This window comes from Anastrepha obliqua, chromosome 1 (assembly GCF_027943255.1).
Source record: "Anastrepha obliqua isolate idAnaObli1 chromosome 1, idAnaObli1_1.0, whole genome shotgun sequence".
Classification (NCBI taxonomy): domain Eukaryota; kingdom Metazoa; phylum Arthropoda; class Insecta; order Diptera; family Tephritidae; genus Anastrepha; species Anastrepha obliqua.
Window position 1 is genome coordinate 91,886,495 of NC_072892.1, and position 18,643 is coordinate 91,905,137.

The following is an 18,643-nucleotide window of genomic DNA, read 5'->3' on the forward strand; positions in this document are numbered from 1 at the left end:
GAAAATTTCCGTGTAAAGTTCGTGATTTTTAATTACAATTCTTTGAAAAAAATTCAGGTATGCAGTTTTGTAGCTCGTAAAATTTTGTTGTAAGAAACCAAAAATTGAAATCGCTCAAAAATGGCGTTAGTTTTTGAATTTTTTTTGTTGCTGACGTTATTGGGGGTTTTCGAGTATTCGTTGTATGGAGAGAATGCTCAAGGCTGAAATTAGCCAATAATTCTGTTTAAAAAATGTGTAATCTTGATGAAAATTTCTTGCGTTTTTGTTTTTTAATTTGCACAAAATTATTTTGAAACTTGGATTTCTTTGTGAAAAGAATTTTAAAAATATGTATGTACGAAACAAAAGAAATTGTTAATTCTTTTCAATAAGTCGTAGTTACATAGTTATTTAACGCAGTATATCGAATATTTATGTATGAATCATATTGTTTTTGAATTAATAAATAAATAATAAATATATTGAGTCAATAAAAACTGTAATGGCTCTTAGTTCCTTAAATTATAAAATTATTTAACTCCGAAATGGCGAAGAATCGAAATAAAAATATTGAAATGACAACGAATGTCAACACTAAAACTATTGTTTTTGTAATAAGAAGTTGAGTGCGTGATAAGTATTGTTGGAAGGCAGTTCAGCGCAGAATTAGACGGGTTATATGTAAATATAATATACATATATATAATTGGCGCGTACACTCTTTTTGGGTGTTTGGCCGAGCTCCTCCTCCTATTTGTGGCGTGTGTCTTGATGTTATTCCACAAATGGAGGGACCTACAGTTTTAAGCCGACTCCGGACGGCAGATATTTTTATGAGGAGCTTTTTCATGGCAAAAATACACTCGGGGGTTTGAAAACGTTTTCTTCATTTTAGTCTTTCACCAAGATTCGAACCTATGTTCTCTGTGAATTCGGAATGGTACTCACGCACCAACGCATTCGGCTACGGCGGCCGGGTTAGCCACCTACAAAACAGCGAAAACCATGTGCAAAAGAAATGTTATAAGAGCTACTCGCAGTGTTTTAACACTGTCACGGAGAGTTTGCAGAAATATGAGTTTCGTCGAGATGCCAATGGGTTATGAGCAAGGAGCAAGGGATCGTCTCTTAAACTAATGTCCTGCATTGCCAACAATGCGACTTAAATGTTTGAGGGTCCCTTAATTAGATAAACTATATGGTGATCTGAAATCATTGCCGAAATTCGTAAAAAGTGCTGTTGTAAGTAAATTCATAAATTACATAGGGTGTCGGGTGACATAATTAAATATTAAAATCTAAATTCAAATAGAATTACTAATTATCAAAGTTTCTTTCAATAACTATTACAAGGAAGATTAGTGCGGATTTTATTTTTTAAATCTTATTTCCTCTAAATGTTGAGCGTTTCGTCGGATACACTCCTGGAATATGATATCGGGATGCCATTAACCTCGCGAACGATATTTTCCTTTAGTGCTGAGATGGTCACTGAGTTTGTTTGTTGGACTTTACTTTTGAGATACCCTCACAGAAAAAAATCCATAGGGTTAAGTTTGCGCGACCTTAACTCATGGAGGCCCTGGATATGTCGCCGAAACGGTTTATTAATTTTTTAGGGAAGAAATTGCACAGTATCGCAGTATCATCGTATCCTCTATGGCCGTGTGTGGCGTAGCGCCAGCTTGCCTGTGTACTAAAGGAAGGATGCTCTCTCTTTATTTGAAAAAAAAAAATAAGGATTCAGTATGTGCCGATAAGAGACATTGTCCACAGAAATTGCTTGCCCTCGACTATTTAAAAAAAATGGGTGCACTGCTTGACAATGCGCACTAAACCGGCTCTTTGGGCCTGTGAAGTGGATGCTGATGTTTTAATATTGGGTTCTGTTTCACTGTTATGTAACCAATAACGGCTAATTGAGAAAAAGTGACGGGGTAGCAGTATTGGAATTTGTATTGACAGTCAAGCTGCACGGAAAGCCCTTCCTAACCCATGCTGCTCTTCGAGGTTAGTCGGTGAATGTAAGACAAAACTGAAGAGTGTAGCAAAACACATCATAGTTAATATTATTAGAGTGCCTGAACATTGTAGTGTTACAGGAAACGAGTTAGTTGATAAACTGGCTAATGAAGGCTCTGCAAGTATGCCACTAGACCCTGAACTCTTTCTAGGTGTCAATTCTGCAACGATTCAACTATGGATTTACGACTTCATGAGGTCTGCCTATAGAGAACGTTGGTCTGCGTTGAACTCTTAAGATTCATCAATGAATCCAAGAGATTTGTGGAAGAATCAACCTCAAACTAATTTTTCCACCATCCACAACCTTACCATCCACATTTTATCTCTCTATTCTTTCTACTGAAATCTATGCGGGTGTAGTACAATGAGTGCTTGGACTTGTCCAACCCCCCACAAATCTAATCTAATATAATCTAACCAATAACGGCAGTTTCGCTTATTTATACTTTCATTTATTTAAAAATGGTTTTTATCGCTCCAAAAAAGTGTGTTTACTGAACGAAATCGCTCCAACATTGTCTTGCAAAATTTTTTACGCAAATTGTAATCGTTACGCTTAAGCGCTTGCCCGATTTGAATTTTGAAGATCGAAGTCTAAGATCCTTTTTCAATATTTGATTTAAAATAGTTATGGAAGTCGAAGAAGAAGCATCTGTGTAATTTGTCTGACGATTTGTAAAGCTGCAGCATTTTAGTGTTTTAGTCATCAACCCCAATGATCACTCATTGCTCCTAGTATTCTTCGTAGGATCCTGTTTTAAGACCACCTTACTTCAATCGTTAACAGTAAATGGACATACGTTTGTTCGTTTTGGCCTTCCTCTTGGATATAATTTCACCAAGAAACACAAATTCATTTATTAGTGTTTTACCTAAGGAGACTTTTATTCAATCTACTTTGGTTTTCTGTTCATTGATACGACTCTCATATATACGAGTATGTTTAGCGGATCCACATGCAGTACTCTTCGAAAATCAAGGTACACCTACTCGGAGGCCAAAAATTATATTGCTTCGTCTATATTTTTAACGAAATACCAAAGTCGAATTTTAGTAATATCACTATTTTGCATACTGTTTAGTTTCGATGAAGTCTAAGTTTTTGGCTTCCATGGTAAGCAAAACGACAGTTTTTTACTGACAACTCCTAATTTACGTTCCTCAAAAGTGTTCAGTCAGCTTTAATAGCTTGTTTTTAATAAAAAGAGCCTGCTTGAATTAAATTTTAAATCGAGGTCGTTGCGTTGGTTTAGTTATAAATACAAAAAAAAAAAAAAATCGACCTGAAAAGTGCTAAGTGCTTATTTTAGTTTTGCTTTCTTATTTTTCAACCAACCTGTACATTGTTATTACTGTCAAAGTCGTAAGTATAAAGGTTTCGAGTGAGAGATCGAAGAGGAAATAAACCCTGTTTTGCGCACTCCAACTTTGCTGACGATGTGTACGGAAGCCATGGTCGGTTTGACAAGCTTTCTAAGCTTTGCTGGTATATTAAATTCTGTTCTTCATATCGCTTTTCTCTTTATGTACTGTCATAAGCAGCTTTGGCATGAATTTCATTTATTGTTGACTCTTCTTCTTGGAAACCAAATTGGTATAATGCAACAATTTATTTTATGGCGTTAAGCTTTAATAAAGCATACCTGAGAAGACTTTCTACGTAAGTAACTTTTAGTATTAGGCGGCAAATGTTTGGATAAGTAAGGGCGTCGTCATCTTTTATACGCCATGGACAGAATTTGCCAAACTCCCTGTCGGTGGTAGTTGCTGCGTTGCCCAAATATTTAATTAATTATTTGGCTGGTACTTACATACTATATATTCTAGCTAATAAATCATTAGGTCTGGCTACATTATTTTTATTTTATTTATAAATTATTTTCTGTACATTGTAGGTATATGCTCGCACATATTAAGTTGCTCTGATTAAACTTGCTAGTTAACAGACTACAACAAATTTAGGCGACTACCTCCATCACACACGATTAAACGCTTACATTTACGACTCTTATATATTCATCAAGTGAGATTTGCTAACAAATGTTTCCGTAGAACATTTTAGTCTTTAAATGTACCACTTAAAAGAAATGCTTAAATTTTCATAAAAAAATATATCAAATTGACTGGCTAAAGTGGGGAGTAAAATATTCCACAATAATGATCCTCGTGAAATTTTAATATATATGTATTGAAGATAATACTTTTATTAGAAATCGATGTAGTACAATATAATTCTTAGTATATGTATATACGCTGTACTATACGCGTCTCACTTTTTTATAGCCAGCATTTAGAAATCTCGGTCATAAAACACAATAATAGACTGCTCACCATGCATTTTGACTATTATATGGCGGCTTTTCAGAGGCTTTAGCGGCAGGCTAATCACCTACCCTGTCAGAAATCGAAATCGAATAATGAAACCAACGCAAGACTGAGTCTTGTCGACGCCCTATGCTCCCGAGAGGAGTGAACAAGGACAAAAAAAAAATGGCACCTTTTCATTTTCAGAAATGCTGTTGAACAGTGAAATTTTTAAAACAAACAATATAAAGGGTGATTTTTTAAGAGCTATAGGAAAATTTTTCCAAAAATCACGTAAAATTCAGAAAAATGCATGCAATTTTTATTTAAATCGATAGCACAGTCCATATAATATAATGTTTAAAGATTATTTCTTGCAAATGTTGACCGCGACTGCGCTTCAAATGGTCAATCCGCTTAGTCCAATTTTGGCATACTCTTTCCAATGTTTCGGCCGGTATCTCACATATAAATGCTTTAATGTTGTCTTCCAATGCGTTAATTGAAGCAGGCTTGTCTGAATAGACATGAGCCTTAACATAGCTCCACAAAAAATAATCTAAAGGCGTTATATCGCACGATCTGGGTGGCCAATTAACAGGTCCCGAACGTGAAATAAAATGTTCACCGAACTCGCCTCTCAAAAAGTCCATTGTTACGCGTGCTGTGTGGCATGTATCACCGTCTTGCTGAAACCACATATCATGCAAGTCAAGCTCTTGCATTTTGGGCAAAAAAAAGTTGGATATCACCATTCACAGTTACATTACGATTCGCAGCATCTTTGAAGAAGTACGCTCCAATGATACCTCCAGCCCATAAACCGCACCAAACTGTGATCTTTTCTGGATACATTGGTAGCTCTTGCAATTCTTCTGGCTGATCTTCACTCCAAAATCGACAATTCTGCTTATTTACGTATAGAGTTGGATATTTCCCGAAAAAATCCCAATCTCGAGAATCGGGATTTCCCGAAATAACGAAAATTTCAATTCTCGAGATGCGGGATTTCCCGAAAATAATTTTTGAGATTTCTCGAGAATTCTCGAAAATTCGGGAAAAATTTCAAAAAATTAAAAAAAAAATCTAAAACGAGTGTAAGAGCAATGAATTTCATAAAATATTATTTTTATTTATTTTTATTAAAGTATAAATTACATAAAAAATATTACTATTTCAATTATTGCAAACAAAATAGTGAAACAAAAATAATTACAAAAAAATTCAAAACAAAAATAATTCAAGATTATACTTATTAAAATAGGGGAAAAAAGTGATTGTAAACATTATTTCCCAAAATGGTGTTTTAAAAAACACAGACTGTCAATGGCTTTGTCTGACAATCGCATACGCTTTTTGGACACAAAATTACCCGCTGTAGAAAAATTCCTCTCATTTTGAGTCGATGTTCTCTTAACAGTGTTAAAAGCCCCGATCAGTCTTTCAACATTTTGTGTTTTCTCTCCAGTTTTTTCATATAGTTTTAGCTCGTTTCTAAGCGACGAAAACATCTGGTTCGCCGCATGTTGCGCAATGTCTGCTTTCGGTTTTGAGCATTGCTGAACGTATTTTTCAAGCTGTTTCACCATATCTTCTTCATCGACGTTGTTGGTTGCAAATACGTCATCATCGTCAGAACTAGACACTGCTTGGTCTTCTTCAATGCTCGTAGAAAATAGACGAACCAAGTAGTTTTCGGCTTCTTTTATCAATTCTGTTTTAGAACAGGTGTGGAAAAATTCAGATTTGTCACTAGAGCTGTTAACTGGATCGTGTAAATATTTAAAGACCGATAACAAACGGCTAGATCTACGAGCTGTTAAGTTAGGCTGGATAAGAATTCAGTGCCCAATTCGGTGTGCTGATTCTCCAATTTTGTGAACAAAAATTTGAGAATAGAATCCGCAGCAAGTAAGTTCACATTTTGGCGACTAAGTGCTTCTACAGCAACACGTATAGGTTTAGTGTCCATAAAATTTAAATTAAGAGTGTCGAGCGCCTTACGAACATGCTTGCTGATGAAAATGTATCTGGCCAGCATAGTTTCCAGGCTATTCCAACGTGTTTTGCAATCCAACAGCAAGAAAAGCTCTTTCTTCTCGACCTCTTTAACCTAATCCTGCAAGATGGCATTCCGTACAGGCGAGTTCTTGAATTTCAAAACTATCTTGCGAACCTTTTTTACGATTTCAAATGCAGACTTTATAGTGACCATCTTGTCAGCAACAAATACGATATTGTCGTCCTCGTCATCGGAAGCGTTTTCCGCATTAATGTCGGAAAATGAAGTACTGGCTGCATTGTTTTCATTTTCATCGGAGCCTCTATCATCCGAATCGTCTCCATCGCTTACGTCACTATCGTATATCCTGTTTGCGACTTTTCGTTTCTGGTACATTACCTCCATGACCGCCAAATGTATGCCGTGATTGTAGCAAATCTGTTGATGCGCTGGTGATAGTCTCCCAAATTTGATCATGACACTGGCACCATCACTTGTAATAGCCACGATGTCGGACTGTAGTTTTATATTGAAGTCTGAAAGCTTTGCATTTACGAGCTCATATACTTTTTCAGCGGGACATGATTCCTGAATGCGAACCAGGCCAAGGTTGTCAGATTGTCCATTGTCATAATATATATGGATGTTCATGTAACGTCGGTTTCGCACGCTTGTCCACTCGTCAATGCTCAAGCTGAACTTACGCTGTGCAGATTTAAAATTTTCAATTTTGATCTTCAAATCGCTTTTTATTTTCGTGCAGTACTTCAGAACCAAACCCAGAACAGCTTTGTGACACTTTGGAAGATGAAATCCTAAGCGGCTGATACTATTACGAATGAACTCACTTTTTTTATCGCGTTTATTGGAATTCCATCTTTTGCAGCCAATTTTGCAACAATTTGTTCAAGCGATTCAGGCGAGGAAGAAGTATTGAAAAAGTTGTGAAGAGTTCGGGTCTTCTTGGCTGGTGGCTGTTCTTTTGGAGCCTCATGTTCCCTTCGCTTCATGTTGTGTATCCTCTCCATGTGACGGTGAAGTCCAGTTGTTGACGATGACTTGCCTTTAATGATTTTATTGCATTTCAAACATTTTGCTTCGTCGTCAAATCGCTTGAAAAGCTGCCACACTTGGTCGTATTCGTATTCTGAACTCATGATTTTTAATGCTAAAAATTCAAAATTTGTTTTAAATTTTGTTTTTTAAAGGAAGTAACTAACCGGTACTCACAGTCAACGATACGTCGATTCAAAACTTAAAAATAAGTAATATTTGGACCACAAAATATTTTATTATACGGTGTATGATTTATACTTAATCAGGTAACACAAAATGAAATGCACCCGCTCACTACAAAAAATAAATTTACAAACGTCGTCTGTGCAGTCTGCGAACAAATTGAAATTGCTTGACTATTTTCAAAGCATTTCTAATTGCTTAACTGCTGCTACATATAAGAAACACATAAAACTAAACTTCATTAGGTTGATGTTACAGTGCTTTCCCTCGACATAGCATAGCAACGCATCTAGCATTTACTCTGTAGTCACCCTAAAACAAAAAAAAAAAACAAACAAACAAACAAATGGAACAGTTAATTGTATGTGATTCTGCGAAACAGTATGTAGTGTGCGATTCTTTGTAACATAATGGCCGTTACAGTTTGGTGTTTCCAGGTATTAATCATATGTATGTGTATTCTTTTACTTTTGAAAGAATTGTTTTTTCTCTTAATATTTGACAACAAAAATTAAAAAAAAAAAAATGGATTTCTCGAGAAATCTTGAAACATTCTCGAGATTCGGGATTTCCCGAAATGCTAAAAATTTCAATTCTCGAGATTCGGGATGGAAAAATATCGAGAATTTCACGAGAATTCCCGTCGGGAAATTCCCGAAACCCAACTCTATTTACGTACCCATTGATCCAAAAATGAGCTTCGTCTCTGAACAACTTCGGCCAACTTTCCCAGAGCCCATTCACCAAAAATTCTACTTTGCGGTAGGTCATTCGGCTTCAATTCTTGCACCAGCTGTATTTTGAAAGGCTTCACACTTAAATTCTTTCGCAAAATTTTCCACGTTGTTGAGTAACAGAGGCCCAATTGCTGCGAACGGCGACAAATCGAGAATTGATGGTCATCATTAACACTGGCCGACACAGCTGCGAAATTTTCTTCAGTTCGCACTCTACGTAAGCGTATTGGTGGTTTGATGTCCAATAATGTACATTTGGTTCTAAATTTAGTCACAATAGCCCGAATAGCCGCTTCAGTGGGTCGATTAAACTGACCATAAAATGGAAGAAGCGCGCGATAAACTTTCTTTTTCGTTTGTAAGACGATTCATGGTTAAATTATAGACCAAACTGAAGACGTTTGACAGTGAAACATAACACGAAACGTGCGTCAGCTGTTTAAACCAACTGTTTAAAAAGATAATAGCTAAAAAATTACCCGTTATATTTAAACCTCTGTAGGGCACACATATGTAGCAATTGCGCGACATTTATAATATCAAAGGTATATAACTATTTTTAATTTCATACCTATATCAATGGTTTTGGCATGCACTGAGCTGCCAACAGAGGAAAAATAATCACTGTAAATATTTTGGCTCGTGAAAAAAAGGATTTTTTTGTTTTGTGCGTTATTTTGACTCATTTCGAAGGCGAATAAAAAAAAATTCAATTCAATGAAATTTATGGTAACATATGAGCAAGCAAAACATGTATAAGAGATTTTTGAGTGGTGTTGACATACTGGATTCTTGCATAGAATGCAATAGAAACGAGTTGTTTTTCGACGAAGCTTTTCGTCTCCTTGTAGTCAAAGATGACAATCTCTCTTCGCTGTGAGTGTATCGATTCAGGTAGGTTGTTTGATTACGATATTCACTAGGATAGTAATTGTTTTGCTGGAAAATGATTCTATAGCCAAACGAGTAGTGAACTGAGAAATATCGGCTGAGTTATTCATACGATTTTCGATGTTTGCAAGGACCAATGTGCCCGATAAAAGCGTCAAAAAATTTTGTCTGGCATTACTTTTTCTGATCCCATCAACTTCCTTGCACACCTTGCACATGTTGCGAACAAAAGTAAAGGTCCATCGCTTTGTTGGCTGTTTTGATGTGACTATTTGATCCATGCAACCGACACCAGCTTTGTGTGCATTATAATAAATAATGGGCGCAACTGCCATTCGGAATTCGGAGTACGTTGGTTCGAATCTCCGTGAAACCCAAAATGAAGAAAAAGTTTTTCTAATAGCGGTCGTCCCTTGGCAGGCAATGGCAAATCTCCGAGTGTATTTCTGCCATGGAAAAGCTCCTCATAAAAATATCTGCCGTTCGGAGTCGGCTTGAAACTGTAGGTCCCTCCATTTGTGGAACAACATCAAGACGCACACCACAAATAGGAGGAAATGCTCGACCGAAAACCCAAAAAGAGTGTACGCGTCAATTATACATTCTCTTTCGGTACATAGTTGCTGATTGTAACAAGGTTTTCATGAAAGCCGAACCATAACGAAAGCACTGGGCGAGAATTGTTCTTTTTCATTTCTGGTGGAATGCAGCTTTGGTTGGTGTCCAACGAAGGGTTAAGTATGTAAAATACATTTACTCTTATTTTGTTACTTTATTTAATTTTTAAGCACTTTAACCTCAGAGTAGTAATGTTGATCGATTCGACTAACATAGCTCATACAGGCACTCACACCTTCAAATGTGACGCCTAGATGCCAGTAGTGAATAATTATTAGACGGCATCTTTTTTATGTCGCTTTGATTTTTGTCAACTAGACAGATGTAAAATTTACCATAACAGAACAACGCGTTAAAAGCATTGAAAGTTATTATGAATGATATGAATGATCGATCTTTAAAAACAACTTATCGCAAAGTTCGCGATTTTTTTGGTGGAATGGAATGAGTGGATTATTTAAGGGTTGGTGAACAAATTTCACGAGGCTGATTCTTTCGAGAAAAAAAGGACTGGCAGACCAAATACTGGACGTTCTGTTGAGAATATTGCTGCTGCAACGCAAAGTGTTGCTGAACAACTTCAACATGGATATCTCGACCTTCTCAACAATTACGCATTCATGAATCGATGAGGTCAGTGTGGACGTTTAAATGGTGTAATTTTTCCCATATAATTGGTAAGAGCCGTATTTTGAATGGAAATAATTGGAACTCAACTTTTACATGTTTCATTTTAAAAGCAGATTTGGGCGCGTCTTTTCAAATACCATTTACTTAGAACAAATGAAAATAACAAAGTATTATTACTGCCGAGGCTTTCGATATTCACATAGCGCTAAAATATGGCATTCATCCAAAGGAAAATTCAACAACTCAACAATAATAGTCAATATCCGTGACATGTGCATTAAATATTGCAAAAAATTGCTTTGCTCTTGGGGCTTGCCATGTCGGCATTCTTAGTAATGAATAAGCATATAATGCAGCGAAATACTTTGGACTAGCACTTACTTTTCATGAGACAGACAATTACAACGACCTGAAGAAAATGTTACGACAACATTCCCAACAAAAGAAACTCACAGAATGGAACCTGCAGCATCGCTACTTCAACCTTAATCCGACTCGCAATAAACTTTCCCCAGAAATATATTAAATAACTCACCAAGATCTTCTCATCAGAAGACCAAAGCCAACCTTCTTCCAGCAATATTGTACCCGTCGATCATATATTCAATACTTGTTTGGTTTCAGAGAGTATTAGACAGAAATATTAATTACTAATCAGTATCAAAAATTGCTAAGAACTCCATCCTATATAAATACTTTGAGAATTTATAATTTTTTAGTAGAATGAAAATTATATAATTTTAATGCAAGAACTTATTTTCGGAGTCGATGGTCATTGTAGCATGCACTTCTATGTGCAAGTAGGTTTAATATCTATTTATTTTTCCCAATAAATAATATTAATAATAATAAAAAAATTTATTGATGCCTAAGAACCAAAACAATCAGTGTTAACCGCATACCAGGCGAATCTGAAAATAAAAATCACCATTTGCACATAAGAAAACTAGGGTTAAATAAGTGGTAAGTAACCCTATACGATTATTCCCAGATGGCCTAATATATTTCATTTACTATCTGCATTTATATATTTACAAATTTACATATATAATGCATGTTAATGTTTTATTTAGAAAATTGTGAGAAATATTTCTAAACTAAATCTGCCAAAAGCACTTTTCATTGGTGATATTTTTACACGTATTGCCATATTTTGCTGCAAATTTCTAAATAATTTAAAATGCTTTGAATGCATATATACAAATATTGCTCCCTTAAAGTGTTGAAATACGCAACATTTTGTGTATAGGTGAGGGCAAAAATACGAAATAAACATTAAACATGTGTTCGTACATATACATATGCACAATATGTATGCTAATATAATAGCGAGTTAAGGAAAATCCAACAAAATTGTACACTACCTTTCAATATGTATGTATAAGTACATTGTTTATTCTTCACACATACAACTCAGTTAGTTATAGAATTAAATTTATTGTTCGGTTTCTTGTGTATTTTTTTGTTTTTTTTTTGTTTTTGGTATTTTGCCTTATTTAAATTAATAATCACGTTGGTTCGGCATGACTATGTCTACTAATGTTTGAATGATTTCCGTTCGTACTGACCGTCATGTGTTTCTTGGCATGTTCCCAGTGTTTGCCTGTTTTTCATTAAACCAAACATTTTATTATTGAAATTTTATTTTAGTTCATATTGTCCTATCGAGAAATAGCCTTTCCTTACAACAAAAAAGAAATATACATTGCGCATTGTTAAGCATTGTTTCTCATTTAATTTTAATAGCTTTTTATGAAAACATGGTTCATCTCCTATAAAAACTTTTTAAATACAAGTTTAAAGCTTTGTGCAGATTTAAAACGATTTCAACTAATTTACACTATTTAATCAGAATTTTTAGAAAACTTTCGGGTATATAGGCCTTTGAACATTGGTATAATAATAAGGAAGTTTGAAGTGGCTCAAGAATCGCATTCATTTTTGACAATATTTTTTACTGGCGATATTCTGAAATTTATCGATATAACTGTGGCAGCCAGCGACACTCAGTTTTGAATTTAGTATTAGATTAAAAGCAGTTTTGCGCGATTTTGAATTTCACATCTTCCTGTGTTAATTATTCGTACTCAGCATAGCAGAGGGTCTTTTCCTGACTGGACGTCAAAGAACTAATATGTATATAGTAAAAGCTCGCAATTTTCTAGTTATATATGTATATGTATGTACCGTGTATATATGGTTAAATTCGCGATTATCTAAACTAAGAAAATCTTTTCAAATTATAAAATCTGTATGTTCAATGTTAATACTTAAATGCAAGAAAATCAATCATCGCGATTTATATCAGCAGTAAACACTGCTCGTCTTTTAGAAAGGATTGTCTGGTTTTTCTAAGCATCAGTAAGGTTGTCGGCTAGGTACTGCCGGAAGGGTAAATTTTTTTAGTTTGTATTTGTCAGTTTACAACGTGAAAGGTTACAGAAATGATTACAAGGCGTCTCTAAACGTTCATTCACCGTTGCTTACGCCACATAATGCGAATTTTCTGGCCTCAAACTATATCAAACGCCGATTTACTGAAAGGGCTAATCAATCCGATTTGGCGACTGAAATGGGCAGAAGGAAATGGCAATGGATCGGCTGGAAAGAGCGACGACACCAACGTCAAACAGGCGCTGCGATGGAACACCCTCCAACGGACAGGACGAAATGTAGGCAGACTACGAACTACCTGTTGCAGTTCAACTGAGGCGGAAATGAGGCATTTGAATAAGACTTGGAATGAACTTAGATCTCTTGCACAAAACCGTGCTCGACGGCGAAAAGCAGTTATTGACGCCCTATGCTCCAACTAGGAGTTAGAGGTTCTTATAAAAACCAACAGAAAAGTAAGTACTAGAAAAATTTATAATTATTATCGACATATTTTGAGCCAAAAGTTTTGTAATTTTTTTATGTTATCATTTCACTCCTTTTAATTTTTCTACTTCTAATATAATATGATATCCAAAACTTATCCTATTTCGGCATATTCGATTTTAAATGTTAGTTTAAGATTTAGATTTTTTCTGTTTGAAGTTAAGGTACGTCAGCTAAAAAACATCAATAAAATGGGACCTAAGCTCTGAAAAGGTTTTGAATTTACGATTTTTCCCTTCACATCATTAAACAAGAAAACTAGAAAAAATTTTGTATGGAATTATTTTTATGGAAACTCAAATTATTTTAATATACATGTATGTATATGCACATATATTTGCGGTCAAAGTGCAATAATGAATACTAATACGAATATATTATTCTGCATGCAAAAGGTTCTGTAATACGAATAGTGGAAAATGTTACTAGGAAAGTTTTTTTTTCACTTTATTCACACTATATTTTTATTAATTATATCCATTAGAAATATATAATATATATATATATGTATATAAAGGGGTAACACTCCCACTTTCACCTTTCCTAGCACGGAGTACTTCAGAGGATGGGAGGAAGTGATTGATGTTACTCTACTGTCTGAAAATAGCTTAGTAAGGGTAGATAATTGGAGGGTATCCAATAAAAGGCCCTTTTCTGATCATAGTTGGATCCTCTACGATTTGGATCTTAAGGTAGATCCACCCCTACCGTATCGAAATCCTTTAAGAACCAACTGGAAGAGGTTCAAAAATGCAGTAAACAAGAGGATAGGAGGGACTCCTATCCCTCAAATCACTCTCACGGAAAGCCTTGAGAGTAGGGTCATAACACTGGAAAAGGCATTTAGTAGGGCCTACAAAACGTCCTGCCCCATAAAATTTAGCAAAAAAACTCACCCTCCTTGGTGGAGCAGTGAGCTCTTAAAACTAAGGGAAAAATCTAGATCAACGTTTAACCTCAGCTACTCGACGGGAAATTGGGAATTGTATAGAGAAAGTCGGAGACAGTACAAGAAGGCGATCAGGGCCGCCAAAAAAGAGAGCTGGAGGGAATTTTGTTCGTCAATCGAATCCACTAGGGATTCTGCTAGGCTTAGCCGGGTTCTTTCCAAAGACCACTCTATGGCTTCTTGGGTCAAGAAACCTGATGGAACTTGGACTGCTACAGCAGAAGAATCGCTAGAGCTTCTGCTAAACACGCATTTTCCGGGATGCAGCCCTTACGAAAGGGAGAGGGAAAACATTAGGCGGAGCCAATATAATCCACAGCATCTTGCAAATGAAATCATTACGAAAGAAAAAGTTGCATGGGCAATCAAATCTTTCTCACCCTTTAAATCTCCGGGGCCAGATGGGATCATTCCAAAGATGTTACAGGAAACCTTGGACTGTATCCTACCATGGCTAGAGGAAATTTTTAAAGCGTGTTTAAACTTAGGCCATATTCCAGACAGCTGGAAACTAGTCAAGGTCGTCTTCATACCAAAAGTAGGTAGAAGAGGACATGAATCAGCGAAAGACTTCAGGCCAATCAGTCTTTCGTCTTTCCTGTTAAAAACTTTTGAAAGACTTTTGGATACGCACCTCAGAAGCTCTTTGGAGAGCTCTGGTATATCAACTGCACAACACGCATACCTTAAAGGCAAATCTACGGAGACGGCGCTTCACGAGGTTATCGGAACAATAGAGGGCTCTCTAGAGAGCAAACATTATACCATGGCGGCATTCTTGGATATCGAAGGCGCCTTTAACAATGTTAGCACACATGCCATCCAACGGGCGTTGATAGACCTGGAGGTGGACAGTTGCATTAGTAACTGGGTCATCTCCATGCTAGAAACGAGGATCATCAAAGCTAATATGGGTAATATCAACATAACCAAGAAGGTCCACGGGGGCACTCCACAAGGGGGAGTATTATCTCCACTTCTTTGGCTATGTGTGATCAGCAAAATCTTAACAAAACTTGACGGAGGTGGGGTAAAAGTGGTGGCGTACGCTGATGATGTGGTGTTAATGGTGTCAGGACTGTGTCCAAATACGATCAGTGGGATCATCCAAAGGGCTTTAGGCGAGCTTAACTCTTGGGCCACAGGATGTGGGCTAAGTTTAAACCCGCGTAAAACAGAACTTATGCTTTTTACCACCAGATACAAGGTACCAACTTTTACCCTACCAAATATCAACGGACAAACTCTGGCTTTATCAACCAGTGCAAAGTACTTAGGGGTAATTTTGGACCCCAAACTTAGCTGGAAGTTAAACGTCGAAGAACGGGTAAGGAAAGCAGAAATTGCTTTATATGCCTGCAAACGTATGCTTGGAAGAAGTTGGGGTCTTCAACCTAAGCATACATTATGGCTGTATAAGGCGGTTATACGACCCATTTTATCGTATGGTTCGGTAGTTTGGTGGAAAGCTCTAGGGAGAGAGTACAATACCAAATTACTCGGCAGAATACAAAGATCAGCCTGTGCAATAACGGTCGGTGCAATCAGATCATGTCCTAGAGAGGCTCTCAATGCACTGACACACGTTATTCCAATAGACCTATACATAAAGAAGACGGCAACCATAAGTGCACTTAGGTTAAATGAAGCGGGTCGCTGGAAAGGAAAAACTTATGGTCACGCTAGTCTATTACTGCGACAAACTCAGTTAACCTCGGAGAGGACTGACTACATCGTCCCGATGGTAACGTTCAACAGGAATTTTGCCACACTCTTTCCATCTAAAAAAGAATGGAAGAAGGGATTCTCTCTAAACAACTTCGATACCACAGTCTATACAGATGGCAGTAAAATGGATTGTGGTGTCGGAGCTGGTATATATTCTCATAAACTTGGAATTGAAAAATCTGTGCGTCTCCCTAATACCAGCAGCGTCTTCCAAGCGGAAGTACTAGCAATTGGGGAAGCCTGTAGGTTACTAATCGCAGATTTTTCTTTTAAGGGCAATATCGCTATTCTTTCGGATAGCCAAGCCGCAATCCAGGCGCTGGACGCGACTAGAACAACCTCTAAAGTGGTGGAGCAAAGTAGGAATAGCCTCACCAACCTGAGTGAAAACCATAGAGTAACCTTGATTTGGGTCCCGGGACACCGGAACATAGAAGGTAACGAAAAAGCTGATGAACTGGCAAGAGGGGGATCTGCCATGAATAGCGCTCTTGCAGTACCAGTATTCACTCCACTAGGTGCGGTCAAGAACGCAATTTCCCTAAAATACCTTCGAATTGCAGATTGTAGATGGAAAGACCAGACGAAATGCAAAATCAGCAGAACGTTATGGCCCACCTACAACCTCAAGCAATCGTTGACATTAATAAACATGAAACGACGGGACACCTGCAGACTTACGGCAGTCATAACTGGCTTCTGGTCCATCGGAGAACAAGCCGCCAAAATGGGCATCCCTCACAACACATACTGTCATAGTTGTAAACAACCGCAGAAAAAGGAAACAATCTTCCATTTCCTCTGTGAATGCCCTGCCCTATGGAAGGACAGAATGTTAACCCTGGGCAAACCGCTGTTCGAGAGTCTCGAACAACTGTCTGGCTTAGATGTCAACAACCTAATAAGGTTCTTAAACCGCACAGACTGGATATAGTCATGCCGTAAATAACTGTTGAACAATTTGGTAACGAGGATGTGGCAACAAAATGGTGCGGAAGCGCTAGTTGGATTCTGGATGAATCACCACTCTAACCAACCAACCACCATGTATATAAAGTATGAACTGAAGGACTATACTTGCTTCGTAATAGTGGATCCAGTAAGATGTTCTTCGTTTTATACTTCAGTAAGGTACAGTAAGATAAAATAGACATCTGAACCACGGGGTATACATTTAGAAGAATAAGCTTTTTGAAATGTATAGTTCCATATGAATCTTTGACGCTCCACTAGGAGTTAAGGGGAAGCGTATTCGAGTATATCTGAATCTAATCCAAGCCCAAAAGCTTTTTAATTTAAAAGCAATAAGGCGCAAAAGTATTGTTGCGATTATACAAATGTTTTTTGGGTTTCGAAATGGGGTGACTTAATTGTTTTCGATTCGCCAGCCACTTACCGACATGCGATTAAAATAGCGAAATTTGTGTTATATGTATCCCGCAGCTCAAATTAATGAATAAAATAAATGCACAGAAATAAAATATACACAGAAAATATAAAAACGGAGAATGAATTGGCTGAGTAGTTATGTATTTATTTGCATTTTTATAAATTAATTTGTTCTATTTTGAGCCCTTATTTGACCCACTTTCGCAAGGTATCCTATTCAGACGGGTAAGTTATGAGTGACTCCACTATCTGGTGACTGTATTTGGATAACTTTGACCTTGAAACCTAAAGTGGTTGTGCGTGGCCAGTGGCGTGACCACAGGTGCTAAATTGACATCTGCCGTTAATTAGTGACATCGGTTCAAGCAATTCGCTTTGAAGTCAGAATGGTTGCAGTCAGAAACTGACTTATACTGTGGCTGTTATTGTATGCTAATTTATGGTCACCTTAACTTAAGCAAAATCTATACATTTAATATCACAGCATATACTTATGTATTTGTATATATTATTTGTTTGATATAGTATTTCAGTGGTTTTTGAGTTAAATATTTTTTTGTTTTTTTTCATTGAAAACGCAACATACATTTTGTTTCTTACAGTACTTAAAAAAATACCACATTATGGCCCAAAAAAAATTTGCATAGAAATTTGATAGTCAGTAGTAAATAGTTAATAATATTACATTACGAGGGTTTGCCTTTCATATTTTGCGGCTTTGCAACATTACGTGTGATGAGCTGTAATTCTATTGTATATCTTTATCGAAAAAATTTATACGGATTTGCATAAACTTACACATAATGTTTTCAATAAATGTAAAATATCGCGAGATAGGAATTGTTCTCGTTGCATATTGCATAATTTGACGTTTGCCCAAAAAGGACTCGTGTCGATTGGTGTAAGGAAATGTTGAAGAAATTAAGTTACGGTAATTCAAAGCACATCTATGACATCGTAATAGATAGTTTATCTTAGATCTATACATATAAGATGCAAACAAAATAGCAATCGAGAGAATGGATGTTCCAATACGAGCTTAATCCAACAAAAATTATACGCGGAAGAAGCACTTCATGTCCCAACTGTAATACTAGCAAAACGTGAAACAGTAAATTCTAAATGGTGCGAAACCATTGGTTTACCAAAAGCTTTCGGATATTTAAGGAAAATCAATCGTCGAAGTCGTATCATCCTACATCAAGCCAATGAGAGCTCTCACGTATCGACGCACACAAGAGAAGTTTGGAGCATTCAATTAATAAGTCA

At 36.6% G+C, this 18,643-nt stretch overlaps 1 protein-coding gene across 5 annotated transcripts in view; it reads right to left on the reverse strand.

Annotated features, from left to right (window-relative positions):
- Nucleotides 1–18,643, reverse strand: part of LOC129251489 (guanylate cyclase soluble subunit beta-1) — a 227,492-nt gene that overhangs the window by 140,436 nt on the left and 68,413 nt on the right. The window lies entirely within an intron of this gene.